The 21,144-nt window shown below is 41.3% G+C and overlaps 1 long non-coding RNA gene across 1 annotated transcript; it reads right to left on the bottom strand.

Annotated features, from left to right (window-relative positions):
* Window positions 1–8,320: 8,320 nt before the first annotated feature.
* On the bottom strand, window positions 8,321–18,778 carry LOC120437822. Its single transcript, XR_005611425.1, has 3 exons — window positions 18,176–18,778; window positions 17,932–18,105; window positions 8,321–8,380 (listed from the first exon to the last, which is right to left on the bottom strand). It is a non-coding gene; the product is annotated as an uncharacterized LOC120437822 (long non-coding RNA).
* Between the last annotated feature and the right edge of the window lie 2,366 nt (window positions 18,779–21,144).

The raw sequence follows: 21,144 nt of genomic DNA, 5'->3' as shown, positions 1-21,144 counted from the left end.
TATAAAGGTGTGGCCACTTTGGTTTTCAGCCAGTCAAAGTCTGCTAATCATCTGTAATTCAAGTAGTTAAACAGGACTTTTCCACTGGAGCATATTAATAGACTTATCTGAGGCTTTCTCTGCTACAGTTTGTGCCTCAGTTTTTGGTGAGTGGAATTCTAGCTTTTTTTTTTTTTTTTTTTTTTGGCCTGTCCCATTTGGTTCTTTAGCTGTCAGAATTGTTGTCTGAAGACCAACAAGGATACCCAATGGATTTATTTTGCCAAATGGATCATCACGGCCTTGCCGTATTGGTCCATTTGATCGACCTTTGTTGTTATTATTTATTTTATTTTATTTTCAGTTGTTACAGACGGGACAGACATGACTGAGGGATAAAGATAAAGGGAGAAAGAAAGATGAAGGAAAAGAAAAACAGAAGGGAAGAGGGACAGTGAGAAAGGGCACTTACAAAGAGAAAGAAAAAGAAATCTCCTGGATCACCTGTTGAGAGAAAAAGAAGAGAAAACAAGCAAAAAAAATAACAAAGCAACATACTAAACACAACACCATCACGTTAATCTAGCTAAGTGTAAACAGCAGTAAATACTAAATATTGAATGTTGTTGTGTAGCAAGCAGGACCGACAGCACACAATGTGCTGGGAAATAGCAGTCAATAAAGGTATAGTTTATGTCTATGAACAGTGAACACCCGTATGCACGCCTGTGTGGATCAGCGCGCTTGTATTCAAAAGGTTTCCCCATGTAACGGCCTGCTAGAGGGTGTGGAGGGCCATAGCCCCGTCCCCCAGGGCATGAAGCAGGCATGGAGGAGATCCAGGCTCCAGACATCCAGAGGCCCCAGAGTGCGAGAGCCCAAGGAGGAAGACCGGAGAGGCATCCGTGCCACCCTCCTGGGAAGGGCTGAGGAGATCCCCAGACCTTCATCTCTGAGATGGTTGCTCAGTTGAGACGTGAAGCTCAGCAGAAAGCCAGCAGCAGCAGCTCAGAGCAACAAGCTGCCAAACCAGGAGAAGTTCCCTGTGACGTCTGCAGTGGAACCAGACTGAAGGCCCTGAAGTCCTGCCTGGTGTGTCAGACCTCCTACTGTCAGACTCACCTGGAGCCTCATCTGACAGTGAAACGTCTGAAAAGACATCAGCTGATTGATGCTGTGGAGAACCTGGAAGGCAGGATGTGCACGAAGCACGATAAACTTCTGGAGCTGTTCTGTAAGACCGAACATACATGTGTCTGCATGCATCCATGTTCTCCACCTGGAGGTGTGGAGGAGAAAGGTGGAGCACAGACTGCTGCATCCTTCCAGTCACATCATTTTGATGATTATATTTCCATGTTGTGATGATTTGGGTTAAAGATAAACACAGAGTTGAACGGCTGCAATCACAGCATGAATCAGATGCTGAAGCTGAGCTGTCAGTAAACATGTTTCAGTGTCATTTGGATTTGAACAATATAAAGTGTGTGTGGCAACTAACTAACAAAGGCTTAACATTTAACTCTTAACCTCATTTAGACTTGTTTAATTTCTCAGTAACTCAAACTTTTAATTTATTTGCTCGTTTAATGTTTTATTTCTTTATCCTTGTTTAATTTTTGCCGATCCTGTTTAACCCGTTTAATCTGACCTTTGACCTATTAATTTTAACTTAACTGTACTCTTGTTTTGACCTTTGACCTATTTATTCCTTCTAACCAAATAAACCTTTTATCTTATATTTTCACCTTATTGACCTATTATATATTATCACCTTATTGTAACCTTTGACCTATGTCCTTGTTAGCCTTGATAAACCTTGATCTTCCTTGATCAAACCTTGAAATTTCTTTCACCTTTAAACTTCAGGCTAAAATCAAACATTTGTGCATCGTCGTGGCTCAAGAGTTGGGAGCTCGGCTTGTAATCGGAAAGTTGCCGGTTCGAGCCCCAGCTTGGACAGCCTCGGTCGTTGTGTCCTTGGGCAAGACACTTCACCCGTTGCCTACTGGTGGTGGTCAGAGGGCCCGGTAGCGCCAGTGTCCGGCAGCCTCGCCTCTGTCAGTGCGCCCCAGGGTGGCTGTGGCTACAACGTAGCTGCCATCACCAGTGTGTGAATGGGTGGATGACTGGTTGTGTAAAGCGCTTTGGGGTCCTTAGGGACTAGTAAAGTGCTATATAAATACAGGCCATTTACCATTTAAAAACCTTCTTACCAACTTGTAATTCCAGCTTTATGCATTAAACATGTATCTTATCATATAAACACTTGATCAGTGTGACTGAGAGAACTGTAACCGCTCACATTTTAATTTGGTTTACGGCCAGTTTTGCAGCTTTTGGTATAACAGGCTCTGCGTACCTTTATTTTGAAGGCCTTCTGTGAGGGTGAATCAGTTTCCTCCAGTTCTGGCGTCTGACAGCAGCTCTGTCAGGAGCCTCTCCAATCCTCCTTTTCTCCTTTCCAACTGAAAAATCACGTCGGGTCACCAATTTGCTGTGTTCAGATTGTTTCAGGAGGAATTCAGGAGAAAAAGATTTTAAAAGATTTCCTTCAGCAGCTGAAATGACAAGTTTACAGCACGAATGGTTGATGTCTCCATGTAACAGTGAAGCTGCTACATGGAGGTGAACTCCAGCTCCAGTTTACATCCAGTCACACCATCACCTTTAATGGTTCACTTTCATCAAACTAGTCAACAGGAAGTAGAAGAAATAGAAACCAATCATTTACTGACAGCATGTCTGATTGAAATAAGTGCAGATTATGTATGAAGTATAACTGCACACAGTAACTGTGTTACAATAAGGACTTAACAGCGCCCTCTGGTGGAGAGTTTCAGTACTGCGTTAACTAGAATACACCACCTCCTCCTCCTCCTCACACCACCTGCTACAGCTCTACTCTTCTATGACTACAGTCGTCCACAGCACTGATGTGAGGTCACATGGTTCATATGTAAGGAGCACAGAGACGTCCTAGCAGCTGACCTCAGGTCAGTTTAATGACTGTGAGCAGCAGCTGTGTTATTGTCACTGTGACAGGGAGACACTCTCAGACACAGCGCTCATGTCAGCTTGTTCTCATGCAGGAGGATCAGGAGCTCCATGTTTGTCTTTCTGTTTGAATCATGATGTGTTTGTGCCATCAGAGTCTGTCATGAGTACTCAGGGTTTCACAGCAGCTCTTCTGAATGCTGACGAGGACTCCAACCTCATGTTTCACCTCTCTGAGCTTCTGATGTCTGTGAACACTCGTGTTTCTTCTCTGGGCTCATCTGGACAAAAACACCTTTCTGTGTTTGGCTCCAGCCTCATTCTGACTGACAGGAAGTGTGTTATCCATGAGCTGCACTTCTTTGTTTCCTGCTGTGTTTCCTGTCTGTGGACAAACACGAGTGTTTCAGCTGAGGACTTGGTTCCTTCCACCTGTCCATACAGGACATCACGCTGTCTTTTGTTTGATTTTTCTGACTCGTGTATTATGAACTAAATGTATCCTGATACACACAGAGATGGATGAGCAGAGGTCACATGATGAAAGAAAAAACATGGAGTCTTTGATTTATTTAGATATTTATTGATGAATGCAAACAAACCCTGACACTGAACCATCGTCGAGCTTTCACAGAACAAACCTGATCACATGACCTGCTGACCCAAACAGTGAAAAGCTCCATGGCAACAACAACAAACAGCCTCACATATGTTAACAGAGGCTGTTAGAAGCACAGAGTCTTTACAGTCTTTCTCCTGTTTGTACACAGATCTCTTTTATTTATAAAGAAAAACAATGAAACAGCTTCTCAAAGTTTGACATCAAAGCAAATCTAATGTCTGTCACCAAATCCCAGCAGATTCTTCACCAGGATGTCACAGTTTTCATGGTTCATACAAACTAAGGAATCATTTAGAAGAGTTTCAAACATCAACCGATTGAATCCATGAATCTGAAAACGTGTTTGTGAGTGAAAGAGACAGACATGTACAGACTGAACTATCTGTTCAACAGTCAGAGTGTTTCTCTAACAGGAGACACTCTTTACACTCCACTCAGCACAGGAACACTGAGGAACCAGGAGACCAGAACCCAAACCCAGGATAAAGAGTTTGAGTGAATGTGGTGTTGAAGGTGTGGAGGTGGATCAGAGTGTCAGAGGAGACTCTGTAGAAGGACAGAGTGCCAGCAGGACAGTCCACATACACTGCTACTCTGTTAGAGACAGAGGAGGAGGAGGAGGAGGAGGAGATGGATGTTTGTCTCTTATTGTGACAGACAGACTGAGGAGCACCATTACAGCACCACAGACTCCAGGACTGATCATTGAATCCAAACACACAGTCTCTGCTTCCTTTCCTTTTGATTCTTCTGTAACTCACTGATATATAAACGCTTCCTCTCCACTCGACCTCCCAGTAACAGTGACCAGTAAGACCATTTCTACACAGCAGCTGAGGATAATAAACATCAAATCTGTCTGGATGATCAGGATATGACTGAACCTCCTCCACATGTGTCACCTTCCTGTTGTTGTCAGACAGTTGGAGGTTTGTGTGTATTGTGTTTGTGTCGATTGTGAGTCGACAGGAATCTGATGGAGAGAACAAACACAATCCAGCTGCAGTTATTGATCCATCATCTGTTCATTGATTGACACTTTGATGATGACTCCTGACATGATGAAGATGGTTGAATGTGTGCTGCTTTGTTTTCATGAATCCCATTAAAAACACACTTACACTTCCTCAGACCTGGTCTCAACCATCGGACTCCAGCAGGCTCCACCCTGAAAGGAGGAGTGGGGTCAGAGCAGCACAGTCAGCATGCACACATGGACATTACATGGCTCTCATACACATGGACATTCACAGTGTTCATCAAAGTGAAAGCCCGGGGGAATGAATTGTCTGTGGTGTCTGTTTTTTTGTTAGCAACACTCTGTATCGTCTGTCTGAAGGAAGAAATGTGAACAGTTTATCTCCATGATGTGAAAGGTCTGTAGAGATGTGTTTGTCCCTCATTCTGGACCTTTACAGGTCCTGGATGGAGGAAAGACAGCACAGCCTCTCTAAAGACCTTATTGTCTGGCCCCGTCATGCTTCATGACTGAGGCCAAGCAGACAGTGATTGATGGAAACAGGACAGACTGGATGATGGCCATTTCTCCAGAATGCACAAGGTTATATCTTTGTATTAGTTCTGACACATTCATCAACACCATATCTCCAGTCATTGGAGGAAATATCAGAGGAGAAAAAAGTCTCTTCTCCGTCGCATTATACCAATGTGAGCAGCTAATGCTAAGAAGGCTGCCGTTATTAGCTAATGCTAATTTGACCCGAGTTATCATTATCCGATAATGCTAACAATGATTTTTTTTAATTTTTAACAATATCAGTAGCTAATGCTAACACTATTTTCCTTTCAATTAAACTTATTTAGCATTAATTAACTTCATTTAGCATTAAGAAGTTAATGCTACATAGGCTTCCATTAGTGGCTAAAGCTAATTTTAGGTGAATAGCCATTGGCAGCTAAAGCTAATATCATATTTTCTTGCGTTATAACACTGTAAGCAGCTAATGCTAATACTATTTCCCCTTGCGTTATAACAATGTGAGCAGCTAATGCCAAGTAGGCTGCCGTTATTAGCTAATGCTAATTTGTAATGAATAAACATTATCTGCTAATGCTAACAATGTTTTTTCTTACTTTTTAATAATATCAGTAGCTAATGCTAACACTCTTTTCCTTTGCGTTATAACAATGTGAGCAGCTAATGCTAATCAGGCTGCCGTTATTAGCTAATGTTAATTTGTAATGAATAAGCATTATCCGCTAATGCTAACAATTTTAACAATATCAGTAGCTAATGCTAACACTATTTTCCCTTCAAGTAAGCCTATTTATCATTAATAAACTTAATTAAGCATAAAAAAGTTAATGCTAAATAGGCTGCCATTAGTGGCTAAAGCTCATTTTAAGTTAATAAGCACTGACAGCTAATGCTAATGTTTTTTCTTACTTTTTAACAATATCAGTAGCTAATGTTAACACTAACATTCAATTAAGCCTATTTAGTATTAATTAACTTCATTTAAAATTAAGAAGTTAATGCTAAATAGACTGCCATTAGTGGCTAATGCTAATTTTAGGTGGATAAGCATTGGCAGCTAATGCTAATACCATATTTTCTTGCATTATAACGATGTGAGCAGCTAATGCAAAGTAGGTTGCCATAATTAGTTAATGCTAATTTGAGGTTTATTAGCATTATCTGCTAATGCTAACAATGTTTTTTTCTTACTTGTTAACAATATGAGTAGATAATGCTAACACAATTTTTCCTTCAATTTTAACAAAGTGAGCAGCTAATACTGACACTCTTTTCCCCTGCGATGTGTAGAGTTAATGCTCAGTAGGACGCCATTAGTGGGTAATTCTAATTTTAGGTAAATAAGCATTAGCAGCTAATGCTCATACCATTTTCCTTTGCTTTATAAAAAGTGAGCAGCTAATGCTAAGTAGGCTGTTGTTATTAGCTAATGCTAATTTGATGTGAGTTAGCATTATTGGATAATGCTATCAGTGTTTTCTCTTTTTAACAATGATAGTAGCTAATGCTTATACTCTTTTCCCCTGGGTTACAATGATTTGAGGAGTTTATGCTAAGTAGGCTGCCATTGTTCTCAAGTACATATTTTTTGTTATTGTTGTCAAACAATAGAATGAGAATGAAATATTGATTTTAACATGGCCCATTAGCAGCATTAGCTTATCAGAGTTTCCAGTATTTAAGCTTCCATTTCCAAATATTAGCTGCTCCTGTCTGCCTCTTTGTCACACACACAGACTGAAATGATTTACAGCCTTGTTTCATCCTTCTGTCAGTGTCACTGACTGTCACTGTGACTGTGGACATACAGCATGGGAAACATACACATGGCTGACAGTTTATTAGGTACACAGTGGCCACTATCTCAGGTACACCTGTGACCTAATAAAGTGTATCTAAAATTGTCTCTGTCCAAATATTTATGGACCAACTGTAGGTCTACTTTTAATGAAACTCTCAACATGACTTATCAGTTATCATTAATGTTCCTGCAAACAGACTCCTTGGAGACCCCCTAATTAACCCTTTAAAACCGGTTGGAGCTGGCACGCTCCGTTTTGCGTAACTATTTTTAAATCCCGGTAGCTCTGCAACCATGTAAGCTAGAGCAATAATTTTTTTTTACATATGAAACCGGAGAAGTTGTACTTACATCTTATGCCATCAGCTTGTCCTAGGTCACGGTTTTCTTCCACATATAGCTTTGCAAAAACTGCATAAAAAGCGCTTGCAGCAACAAAAACATAATATTCCAGAAACACGTTTTGCCGATCCGATCAGCTGTTCATAACACTTCCTACGTTGGAATAGACGTCAGCGCGAACTTTCGCATGTCCGCCATTACCTGCCCGAAACCGGAAGTGACGTCATTTTCGCGGAAATGTAGTTTTTTTTACTGTCAGGGCCTCAGAGCCTATACTGGTGTTTTTAAAAGTTATCTTTGACTTTATGACTTTCTGTGTCGTTTCTGGGATGCTTAGAACTCGAATTGCACTGCTGGAAATAGTTTATTTTGATGCATATGCTGCTTTTTTGCAAATTTGCACTATAATATTTATTTTCGTTTTTCCTGCAGTATATAAAAATTGGTGTATTTCAAAAGTAAAACTATGAAGACACTTCAAATAAATTTCCTGTGGTGGGAAACTAGTTTGTGCAACTTTTTTGTATTTACAGTTTTGAGGGATAAGCCTCTTAAATTTCTCTAACTAGAAATATATGTTAAAAAAAGAAAAAAAACGATTTTCAATTCTTTTGTAGTTTATTGCACTTTTTTGCAATTTATGTAATTACTATGCACTTAATGCATACATATTATTAAAATTTGGGCTATAATGGTTGTATTGATGTATATCAACTTGAAATGCTCCCAAAATTGGCACTACAGCATGTAAAAATATAATATAAGCTCTGGCGGACTTGGTTCTATGGTAGGTCTTAAAGGGTTAAATATCCATGTACTATCCAGCTAGACTAGTGTGTCTGTCCCTGAAAATATTCCTGCATGTGTGATTGTTCATGTCTCATCTGCAGGAAACAAACAGGAAGTGAGTGAAGGACACAGGAAATGTTTCTAGCTCTTCCTCCTCTATCAGACATTCTCTCCATACCTGAGAGTGTCCAGTCTCCAGCCTGGATCCTTCAGTCCAGCCGACAGCAGCTTCATTCCTGAGTCACCTGGATGATTGTAGCTCAGGTCCAGCTCTCTCAGATGGGAGGGGTTGGAGCTCAGAGCTGAGGCCAGAGAAGTACAGCCTTCCTCTGTGATCAGACAGCCTGACAGACTGCAGACACACAAAACAATAATCTATCTTTTAACGATCATTTTCTGTTTGTCACAGTAACATCGATCCATTTCCATCCATTCAATGTAACTTTATTTAAAAGTGACAACAACAGTCATCTGAAGCTGTTTAACAGTGTAAGGTAACAGCCTCCCAGTGAAAACAGGCTCCAGGAGGAGCATCTACCCTGACTGGTTGCAGGGTGAGGGGAAAGAGAAGAGATGAGCTCAGAGAGACAAGAACAAAACACAAACTAAGGAGAGAGAAGACAAAAGTTAAGGACATGCAGTAGTGACATATAAAAGCATCAGGAGTGAAAAGAGGGGAGTGAAGAAGAAAGCAGAGCATCATGGGAAGTCCACCAACAGCCTGAGCCTATAGCAGCATAACTAAGGGATGGTTCAGGGTCACCTGATCCAGCTTGAACTATAAGGTTTATCAAAAGGGAAAGTTTGAAGCTGATCTTCAAAGTAGAGAGGGTGTCTGTCTCCTGAAATCAAACTGGGAGCTGCTTTCACACCAAGTCCAACACAGCCAGGCTGAGTCGTTAGATTAGTCCAAAGTCAAGTCAGAAAGTCATTATTTGTGTCACATTTTAGTGGAAATGTAGAAAAACTATCCAAAAGTTATTTCTAAATCTGATATTAAACAGTTTAAATGGTGAAAAAAGCTGTAAAGAAAACAGAAAGAGTCAATAAAAACCTCTTTAGAGGGTCACCAGTTTAAAACTCAGACATTTAAACTGGTGATTCTCCTTCTCTGCTCCATTTGCTCTCTAGACTTCCTGTTCCTAGGAGGGATTTGATTGGCTGAACATCCTTTTAGCCTTTCTTTAGTTCTTTGGGTGCTAATCAAAGAGGAAAACACACAAGTCATGTGACGTGACATAAGCAGCGCTCGGATTGGTTGGGATTCACAAACTATGGTGCTGTTTGCAAGCTTAGCTTTGCAGAGCCAAGAAGATCTCTTAAACAGGGATGAGACGCTCCACAGTGACGTTTCCACACTTTGGAGCTTCTTCAGTGCAGATGTTTGGAAACGCTGCTCCAACGCGTGGTTCAAACACTCAGATCACGTGACCTCAGCAGCCACAGGTGGCACACCTGCTGCTTCCAGGCATTGCCAGGCTCAGAAGTTCCCATTTTTGATTGGCTGGTCTTTTGGACTGGGCCTTGTAATGGCTGAATGATGCTTTTATAGCACTGCTTCAGTTTATTCCACACACATTCAGTCCTATCAGCAGAGAGAGAGCCACACACTGTCTGTAACATCATTAGAAGATCTCAGTAAAAACACCACCTCTGCTTCAAGGACTAAATCAAACAGGACCAGTTTTCAGCTCTGTCTCCGCTCTACTTTTTTCTACTTTCAACAGAAAATAGGATTTACTGCATTCAGGGATATCATCCTCACTGTCAGCCGTTAGTCACACACTGTGTGTAAAATTAAAGAAAATATTGATCCTATAAAAAGGAAAGCTAGAAAAACACACTGATTGATTCCAGGCTCTTTTTTCCTTTTTGATTTCCACTGATGCTTCTATTGTGACTTAAATATGTGCATGAAATGGAGGCTTCTGATTGGTCAGAATGAGCCTTTGAAAATGGGACAAACTTTGTATAAAGAAAGAAAACACATTTAGTCTTTTCATGGAAATCTATCTTTTTAAAAGTGATTCCAAATCAAAGCTAACACCATGCCAGCTTGTAGCTTTGATTGACAGTGTGTAAAACAAGTCTCATGACACAAACTCCCAGAAAACCTCAAAATCAACATAATGCTTCCAAAGTTTCACGGCTGGGAGCAAAACATGAGGCCAACAAACAGCTGTAAACCTGTGTGCTTATTACAGTAAACACAGCAGTCTGTTCTGTTTGACTAAACTGATTTATTGTGTATCTGTAGTTGTGTTGTGAACTGTGCTGGGCTTGTCTGTGTCATAGCATATTAGCATTTTAGAGCCTGTAATAGCTATGTATGCTGAGTATGTAAGCTACAGATTACTCTATGGAACTAAATAGTAATCTCTAATGCACAGTGGACCGAGAGGAATTCTCTGGACCCTTCTGCTGTGGATAGGATTTCCGTGTGTTTGTCCCAGTGTACTCAGCAGCCCGGGTATACCACTAATTCCAACCACGTTGCTGAGTGGAGGCCGCATGGTCACCAACCGAGCCTGCCCCTCAGCTTGCCCTCGCACTTAGCCCAAAGGATTTGTGAGTAGACCTGAGCACGTGCGTTTTGTTTTCTGCTTGTTTATCAAGTGAAGCGGCCATTTGTGTGTTTTCTGGTCCGACGAGCCCGAGCAACGATCAGGCCTGCAACGGTTTCAGCGAATGAGCTCACAAAGGTTACAAAATTTGAACTGAACTTAAAGGGGAGTATTTTGGGATAAATGTGTTTTCTAAAACATTGACTGTGAGTTGTGAAGAGAAACCATCCAATTGAATTGTAAGGAAACACTTCAGAACGTGGAATATTGTATTTTTTTTTTTATTTAAATCTTACTTTATTTTGACTAAATCTTACAATTTGAATTTAAAGTTTTGTGTTGTGTCATAATTATTATTTACAGAGTTTATAAGTGATAAGGGTTACTACAAAGGTAAAAAGAGGTTTAACATGTTAGATAAATTCATTATTCTTAGTGAAGATTAAACAGAACTCATATTATTTTCACTAAGTGGAGGCACCGCCAACATTAAGATTTCTAAGTAAAAAGGTTAAAACTGGTTAGCTATTGTTTCTCCTGTTTACCAGTAAAATTAAGTAACGTACCCAGGGCCCCGCTCAGAGTACTATCACCATCTTAACCGAGGGTTAATCCAGAGCTACTTGAGTTGGGTGCTACATATAGCTTATACTGAGGGTTCATTATGCTCAGTGTCTCAATACTGGCATGTTAAATAGAAACAAAGATAAATATATTGAAGTTAACCACTGTAATGAATTAGAAAATAGAATAACAGTGATTCTAATAACAGCCTCACTTTGTAAAGAGTCTGACCTTGGATGTGAGTGTGTGGTGCAGGATGTGGGTGAAAGTTACACAGATTATGGGGATAAGAGCTTCTTTAGGCCTGACTGTGCTCATCCTACCTCCAACCTTCCTCACCACTAAATCAGCATTAGCTCAGTGTAGGTTAGTTACATAATCAAACTCATTTCATTAGTTTTTGTCATTTTTACCATTTGATTTTGCTCCTGCTGGATTTCCTTAATATAATTTCATGGAGCCCCACGCTCCCAGTACCGGGGGCAAAAGGAGGAGATCCCGTTTATTTGGTTATAACACGGGTCAGAAATATAAGTCCCGACATGTGTGGTATCCACAGAAATCTCAGCTAAAATCTCATAGAAACCATTTGTACAACCACCAAACACAACGAAAACAAGCCATGATTAAAAGAGCAGTTACGTAAATGTGCAAAACAAAACAAAACCAGAAATTCTCCAGACTTCATGTAACCGGCTAAAGAAAGGCTAGTTAGCTTCCAGAGCTATCGCTGATTCCAAACACCAAGTTTCACCACACTCTGACTAAAATTCACTGGAAGAGCCGCAAAAGAAGACCACAAAAACACACAGCGGCACAAATGCGCTAAGACACAAACTGGCTTACCGTCCAGATTTCCTCCATTATTTTTGCCGATAGCATCGTGATTATCAGCAGCTACCACGGCTAACTAGCCGAATCAGAGCCAAGTAGTGATGTGCGAATCATGAATGAATCGTTCAATACTCGATAATCACTTTACTGACTCGTGAATCATGAATCACAAGCCCAACGGACTCACTGACTCATCCCTGTTGCTGTTAGCAAACTAATTTCATTAATAGAAATATATCTAGCTTATAATTAAAATGGTGGAGAAAAACACAACATCCAGTATCTTAACAAAAACATTTCTGCTTTGAACTGGAAGAAAAAACCCTGAGTAGAAGCTCACATCACGACAATAACTCCTTGGTTCACAGTAGCATCACTCTGCTAACATGCTAACAGCACATTTGAGCTACTCACCCCCTCCTTTCCTGTGCTGAATCGCAGCGTAAGCGAATCACTCAGGACTCACTAACCCCCTCCCTCCTGTGCTGAATCACAGCATGAGCGAATCACTCAGATTCGCTTACCCCCTCCCTCCTGTGCTGAATCTTAGCGCGAACGAATCACTCACTCACTCACCCCCTCCCTCCTGGCTCACAGCTTCTTCTTCTTGGTTGGCAACCAATGTTAAGGCGCATTACCGCCCCCTGGCTCACAGCTCAGTGGACATTTAGATGAGAAAATATATATTTGACACATTTAAGGAAAATACTAATAAAATAAAAATAAACAAAATAAATGTTCCCTTTAGAATTTTTTTGCTCTTTTTTGCTCTATAAAATAGTTGTTTTCTTTTAGAATCACTCATCTTAGCAGTAGGATATACATGAAAAGTGAAACAAATTAAGTTTGAGTGAAAATTTACATTTTTTGGACTCTCTGGTCAACTGACTCAGTGAATCAAATGCCTCAAAAAACCCGATTCACTTTGGTGAGTGACTCATTAAAACTCGATTCAGTAAAAAGAATCAAATTTACCATCACTAGAGCCAAGTCCGTCAATAACCGCCATTATAGGCACAGCTACGGACACGTGACTGGACAGATGCCACATGCAGTCAATTTGGGCCCACGTGGGGTTTGGCCTTGCAACTTCTGATTGGTTGAAGTGACGTCGACGTGGCATTGTTACTGTGATCCTATTGGATCAAACAATTAAAACGAGTCAATCATGTAAATTGGCCAAAAGAAACCAAAGTTACAGAGTTTAAAGGGCCAGAGGCCAATTAAACGCTCCATGCGTAAAAAAAAGCCCATATGAATGTGTGGTATGGACACAACTTTGTGCCATCACAAACTCAATATGAGTACGTTAAATCTTAATCTGAATTCCTTAATTTGCATAAAAACTTTTAAACTGAATTTGAATGAATTTAAAGCTAAAATGGGCAAATAACTTTGATTTGATATTTGATTGGATTAGATTCATGTTTCAGCTCTAACTGACAGACTGCTACTGTGTTAAAGGGAATACTGCTGTTAAAAAGCACCTGATTTGTTTCTGCACACTGAATGTTGCACTTCTCATACTGCAGTAGTCAAAGGAGTTTGCAAAGAAAAGCGTCTGGACTTCTTTAAGTTGCATGAAGACGTTTCACCTCTCATCCGAGAAGCTTCTTCAGTTCTAAGGTCAAATGGCCGAGAGTCCCAGATTTAAACCCAGTGGGAGTATCCCCCCAAAGAGGGACAAAGGACCCCCTGGTGATCCTCTAATCACATGAGCCAAGGTGTGAAAGCGGGTGTGGGACCTAATCAGCCCGGGTTTCGGGTGAGCTCATTGTGAAACCTGGCCCCACCTTGTCATGTGAATTCCTGAGGTCAGATGGCCCAGGATGTGAGTGGGCGTTAAGGCGTCTGAGGAGGGATCTCAAAACTGGATTATAGATGGCAGACAGTTGGTGTCGTAAACCACCACCTCTGTTCAAAGATGGTCGCTCACAGTCCATCTGCATCTTAAGGATAAAGGTCACTCTTTCGAGGATGCCAATGTTCACATTTTGGACAGAGAGGACAGATGGTTTGAAAGAGGAGTGAAAGAGGCCATCTATGTCCACTGTGAGCGACCATCTTTGAACAGAGGCGGTGGTTTACGACACCAACTGTCTGCCATCTATAATCCAGTTTTGAGATCCCTCCCCAGACGCCTTAACGCCCACTCACATCCTGGGCCATCTGACCTCAGGAATTCACATGACAAGGTGGGGCCAGGTTTCACAATGAGCTCACCCGAAACCCGGGCTGATTAGGTCCCACACCCGCTTTCACACCTTGGCGCATGTGATTAGAGGATCACCAGGGGGTCCTTTGTCCCTCTTTGGGGGGATACTCCCACTGGGTTTAAATCTGGGATTCTCGGCTATTTGACCTTAGAACTGAAGAAGCTTCTCGGATGAGAGGTGAAACGTCTTCAAGCAACTTCAAGAAGTCCAGACGCTTTTCTTTGCAAACTCCTTTGACTACGATGACCTGGATGACTGAGAACCTTCACAGACATACTGCAGTACTATTAAAATAAGCACACAATACACTACTTTTGAATTCATGATTCAATGTTGCTGTAACAATGGCATTAATGGTGATTCAAAGTGTTCATGGTTACCCAGCACTACAAATGATTGTACAAGTGTGACTGATCCACTTTCTAATGTGTATGTAGCCCACACTGTGTGTCACTGTGTCACAGGTGAGGCTGTGTATCCAGGTTCTATGAGGAGAACAGGATATAGTGAATTAGTCCAGCAGCTTAAAGTCTGACTCCATCGTCCATTTAAATAACTCACAGCAACAACTGAATACCTTTGCCTTTGTGCAGCTGACACTTCATTTTAATGTCCTTCTATTCTGGTTCATCTGGTTTCAGTTTCTATAAGCACACAGGTTTCATCAGTGACTCTATGACCTCAGTAATCTTTGCTGGGCCTTGATGCCCTGAACAAAGCTGCACATCACAAGACTAAATAGAAATGAATCAGTCTTTCATTTCTCACTTCTGTTTGACTTCAGCTCTCAATGTCCCACCGTAACCCATGGAAAGAATTACTGTCCATCCAGGCTGGGATGGGATCATAAAATTATTTGAAAGAAGACAGAAATGTCCCATAGACAGCGAGTGTACTGGTAGAGACCAGGTACACAGAGAAACAGGGAGCTGTATTTAAATGCAAGCGTGTCAGGAAAGAGTGAAAACACAAAATGAGCAGCATCTGGCTGCATTTCAGTGATACTGGAGACCACAAAGCTGAGTGCAGAATTTACAGTGGCTTGCAAAAGTATTCGGCCCCCTTGAACTTTTCCATATTTTGTCACATTACAGCCACAAACATGAATCAATTTTATTGGAATTCCACGTGAAAGACCAATACAAAGTGGTGTACACGTGAGAAGTGGAACGTAAATCATACATGATTCCAAACATTATTTACAAATAAATAACTGAAAAGTGGGGTGTGCGTAATTATTCAGCCCCCTGAGTCAATACTTTGTAGAACCACCTTTTGCTGCAATTACAGCTGCCAGTCTTTTAGGGTATGTCTCTACCAGCTTTGCACATCTAGTCCTTGCCCATTGTTCTTTGCAAAACAGCTCCAGCTCAGTCAGATTAGATGGACAGCGTTTGTGAACAGCAGTTTTCAGATCTTGCCACAGATTCTCGATTGGATTTAGATCTGGACTTTGACTGGGCCATTCTAACACATGGATATGTTTTGTTTTAAACCATTCCATTGTTGCCCTGGCTTTATGTTTAGGGTCGTTGTCCTGCTGGAAGGTGAACCTCCGCCCCAGTCTCAAGTCTTTTGCAGACTCCAAGAGGTTTTCTTCCAAGATTGCCCTGTATTTGGCTCCATCCATCTTCCCATCAACTCTGACCAGCTTCCCTGTCCCTGCTGAAGAGAAGCACCCCCAGAGCATGATGCTGCCACCACCATATTTGACAGTGGGGATGGTGTGTTCAGAGTGATGTGCAGTGTTAGTTTTCCGCCACACATAGCGTTTTGCATTTTGGCCAGAAAGTTCAATTTTGGTCTCATCTGACCAGAGCACCTTCTTCCACATGTTTGCTGTGTCCCCCACATGGCTTGTGGCAAACTGCAAATGGGACTTCTTATGGTTTTCTGTTAACAATGGCTTTCTTCTTGCCACTCTTCCATAAAGGCCAACTTTGTGCAGTGCACGACTAAAAGTTGTCCTATGGACAGATTCCCCCACCTGAGCTGTAGATCTCTGCAGCTCGTCCAGAGTCACCATGGGCCTCTTGGCTGCACTTCTGATCAGCGCTCTCCTTGTTCGGCCTGTGAGTTTAGGTGGGCGGCCTTGTCTTGGTAGGTTTACAGTTGTGCCATACTCCTTCCATTTCTGAATGATCGCTTGAACAGTGCTCCGTGGGATGTTCAAGGCTTGGGAAATCTTTTTGTAGCCTAAGCCTGCTTTAAATTTTTCTATAACTTTATCCCTGACCTGTCTGGTGTGTTCTTTGGACTTCATGGTGTTGTTGCTCCCAATATTCTCTTAGACAACCTCTGAGGCCGTCACAAGGCAGCTGTGGAGCTGTTTTGCAAAGAAGAATGGGCCAGGATTTCAATCTCTCGATGTGCAAAGCTGGTAGAGACATACCCTAAAAGACTGGCAGCTGTAATTGCAGCAAAAGGTGGTTCTACAAAGTATTGACTCAGGGGGGCTGAATAATTACGCACACCCCACTTTGCAGTTATTTATTTGTAAAAAATGTTTGGAATCATGTATGATTTTCATTCCACTTCTCACGTGTACACCACTTTGTATTGGTCTTTCACGTGGAATTCCAATAAAATTGATTCATGTTTGTGGCTGTAATGCGACAAAATGCGGAAAAGTTCAAGGGGGCCGAATACTTTTGCAAGCCACTGTATATAGGAGATATACAGGAGAAGCTGAGAGTGGAATTGATCAAATTAGGAGCTGGCTAAAGTGATACCCATTTTTATTTTCACCCAGTTTCCATTGTGGAGGACAAAATGTTTCAAACTTGTCCAGACCTTAAACCTCATGTGTGTTCTTCCTAATAGTAGTAAATGGATAAAAATAAGGCTTTTTTGCAAACACTGAATATAAATTGCTGCCTTTAAAAAGACTAAATGTACAGTTCAGTATTGAATAGTACATAAAATAAACTATATACAAAGTGTGTTTAAATGGCATAGATGCAGAAAGGTGTGCATGTAGCACAGAGCCATGGCTCAGTGTCTGAACGAGTCTCACAGACCTGAATGTGCTCTTGAAGCCATTTATAATTATAACGTATAATTCTTACTTGGTTTGATCTGCTACTTACCACAAGCAACCAGACGTAGGTTTTGAACTTTTAACTATATTTTCTTAAGTTTTAAAAAGTTTCCTCCCTGTTAAAAACCTCCTTATGGCCATTCATACTATACAAAGTAATTAGATATGTGGTATCTACAGAAATGTCAGAATCTCAGCTAAAAGGTCACAAAAGCATCTCAACAACCACCAAACAGCTAAAACAGCAAGTGAACAGACAGGACAAGTGAAGAGACCCCACAAAAAAGATGTAAACACAAAGTGTGGATCCCCCTGTTCATCTGTTTTTCAAACGCAAAGCGTAGTTTTGGACTTTCATTTACTGCTGGTTCAGTGAATTTTGGTTGGACAGTGATGAAACCTGCAGTCTCAGAATCTGTGAGAAGTCTGCTTTCAGCACGCACAGCATTGTTGTGTTGTGTGCTGTGGATTCACCTCTGCAAACTCATCACTATTTTACCATCAGGTTTCTACTTAGACAATAACGAAGGAAGCAGTTCGCAAGAACTACTTCCTGTTTTAGAACTTGTCAACATAAGAGTATGTTGCACTTCAGAAGACCTCCACATCTCCTCTTATTAGAGGGCTGCCTTATTATTAATTTGCTAATTCTGTCAGTTGATAAATAAACAATGCTTGATCTCACCTGAGAGTTTCCAGTGTACAGTGTGGACTCTTCAGTCCTTCAGACAGACGCTTCACGCCTGAATCCTTCAGGTTATTGTTACTCAGGTCCAGCTCTATCAGATTAGAGGTCTGAGAGCTGAGACCTAAGGCCAGAGCTTCACAACTTCTCTCTGACAGGTCACAGTGATTCAGTCTGAAAAATAACAGATAAACCATTAAAAAAAGACACTTATGGTGAAGTGTAATGAGATACTACTACTTACATTTCTTTCTGGGAAAAATGGGGATTACTTTGAAAACAGGAACTATTTTCCCCAATAAGCAGCCCTGGATTAGTAAATCACTCAAACATCTTCTCAGTCAGAAGAAACTGTCTTGTTATGATGGAGAGAAGAAAAAGATTGAAGCACATAAACTTGTTCAAAGAGAGATAAAGCAGCTAAAATCAGGTCTAAAAGTAAAGCAGAGGATGAGCTGAATAAAGGACACTCAAGGCTGGCTTGGAAAGGAATGAAGTCCATGGTGGGGATGCAGAACAAGATGAATGTGATGCTGAATCAGCAGAAGAGTAGGACTCTTTTAATTCCAGCTGTGATATCATTGATTTCAATGAAGAGCTTTGTGATTTTAGGAACGGGCTGGTAGCTCTGAGAGTGACACTGATGAGGTGTCTGTGAAGGTTCGCAGTCATCTAAAGAGCTTAGAAAAAAAGGCATCTGGACTTCTTTAAGTTTCTTTTTTTTTTTTTTCTTTCCAAGCAACTATCTAGCAACAGGCTAAAATGACCTGACTGATGATTTCTTCTTTTTTTTTTTTTTAACTTTGTTGTTATTATTTACTTTATTTTCAGTTGTTACAGATGGGACAGACATGACTGGGGGATAGGAAAGGGAGAAAGAAAGAGAGGAAGGAAAAGAAAAACAGAAGGGAAAAGGGACAGTGAGAAAGGGCACTTACAAAGACAAAGAGAAAAAAAAAATCTCCTGGATCACCTGTTGAGAGAAAAAGAAGAGAAAACAAGCAAAAAAAAACAAAAAAACAAAGCAACATACTAAACACAACACCATCACGTTAATCTAGCTAAGTGTGAACAGCAGTAAATACTAAATATTGAATGTTGTTGTGCAGCACGCAGGACAGACAGCGCACAATGTGCTTTGAAGTAGCAGCTAAGAAAGGTATAGTTTATGTCTACGAACAGTGAACACCCATGTGCACACCTGTGTGGATCAGCGCGCTTGTATACAAAAGGTTTCCCCATGTAACGGTCTGCTAGAGGGTGTGGAGGCCCATAGCCCCGTCCCCCAGGGCATGAAGCAGGCATGGAGGAGATCCAGGCTCCAGACATCCAGAGGCCCCAGAGTGCGAGAGCCCAAGGAGTACCACCGGAGGGGCATCCGTGCCACCCTCCTGGGAAGAGCTGAGGAGAGTCCCAGACCTTCATCTCTGAGATGGTTGCTCAGTTGAGACGTGAAGCTCAGCAGAAAGCCAGCAGCAGCAGCTCAGAGCAACAAGCTGCCAAACCAGGAGAAGTTCCCTGTGACGTCTGCAGCGGAACCAGACTGAAGGCCCTGAAGTCCTGCCTGGTGTGTCAGACCTCCTACTGTCAGACTCACCTGGAGCCTCATCTGACAGTGAAACGTCTGAAAAGACATCAGCTGATTGATGCTGTGGAGAACCTGGAAAGCAGGATGTGCACGAAGCACGATAAACTTCTGGAGCTGTTCTGTAAGACCGAACATACATGTGTCTGCATGCATCCATGTTCTCCACCTGGAGGTGTGGAGGAGAAAGGTGGAGCACAGACTGCTGCATCCTTCCAGTCACATCATTTTGATGATTATATTTCCATGTTGTGATGATTTGGGTTAAAGATAAACACAGAGTTGAACGGCTCCAATCACAGCATGAATCAGATGCTGAAGCTGAGCTGTCAGTAAACATGTTTCAGTGTCATTTGGATTTGAACAATATAAAGTGTGTGTGGCAACTAACTAACAAAGGCTTAACATTTAACTCTTAACCTCATTTAGACTTGTTTAATTTCTCAGTAACTCAAACTTTTAATTTATTTGCTCGTTTAATGTTTTATTTCTTTATCCTTGTTTAATTTTTGCCGATCCTGTTTAACCCGTTTAATCTGACCTTCTTGAAGTTTCTTGAAGACGCTTCACCTCTCATCCAAGAAGCTTCTTTATTTCTAGGGTCAAATGGTGGAGAGTCCCAGATTTAAGCCCTGTGGGAGAGTCCGCCAAGGGGGTCATGAACCCCCCTGTTGATCCTCTACCTAATCACACGAGCCAAGGTGTGAAAATGTGTGTAGGTCACAATCAGTCAAGGTTGCGGAGAGCTCATTGTGAAACCCAGCCCCACCCTATCATGTGATTTCTTGAGGTTAGCCTCTGTACAAACAGACTTCAGCCATATGAGAGTGAGTGTGAGTGAATGAGAGCACACACAGGACACTCTGATCTCTGAATGTGTGAGACTCAGTGAAACAGAGGATTGTACTGGATATACTGTGACTCACAAACAGAGTTTAAAGAGTAAGGTGTTTGGATTAAAATGGATTATGCTAAAGTGAACTTGCTAATGAAATCTGAACTGACTGAAATGTGAAGTGAAGATAATTCAGATGTAAAAGAGAGAGAGAAACTGATAATAAGGTGGGGCTGAAGATGAGTGAAGGGCATGTAAACACCTGATTGGCTGAGTAGATATCAGATCGATAGTTTCACAGTTTTCCCTGTGGATTATAACTTTAAGAAGATGTGACATTCATCAATCCTGCTCTCCAGATTATTTCCATGAACTCTGAGCTGGAACACATCTACAGGGCTGGAAGTGCCCATCTCACCACCAACCTCTCTGTATGCATTCACTTTTTAACCCTTTGTGAAACAATAAAGGTTTAAATCTGAGTATTATTCTATGTTAGTGCAAACACCTCCAATAGGTTGGTTTAGTCTTTTCCAAGTCATAACTTCCCTTGGAGTCCAGCACTTACTCCTTGTAAGCTCCACCTGCTCCACCTTCTGAGTCAGAAGACATGAAAACAAACTGTAAATCTAGCAGAAACATAATTGGAAATCTTCTCAGATCCATTTGTACATTTAGAGTCTGATACTGAAATATAGCAGCACGGACATTCACAGCAGCAAAGGGTTCTTGCTGATCTGAGCTGGCTTGGCCCTGGCTTATTGAAGATTAAAGAAAGCGGAATCAGCTGTTC

The sequence above is a fragment of the Oreochromis aureus genome, linkage group 3 (genome assembly GCF_013358895.1).
Source record: "Oreochromis aureus strain Israel breed Guangdong linkage group 3, ZZ_aureus, whole genome shotgun sequence".
Lineage (NCBI taxonomy): Eukaryota > Metazoa > Chordata > Actinopteri > Cichliformes > Cichlidae > Oreochromis > Oreochromis aureus.
Note: the sequence above shows the minus strand (reverse complement) of the source record. Positions and strands in the feature narration are given on the sequence as shown.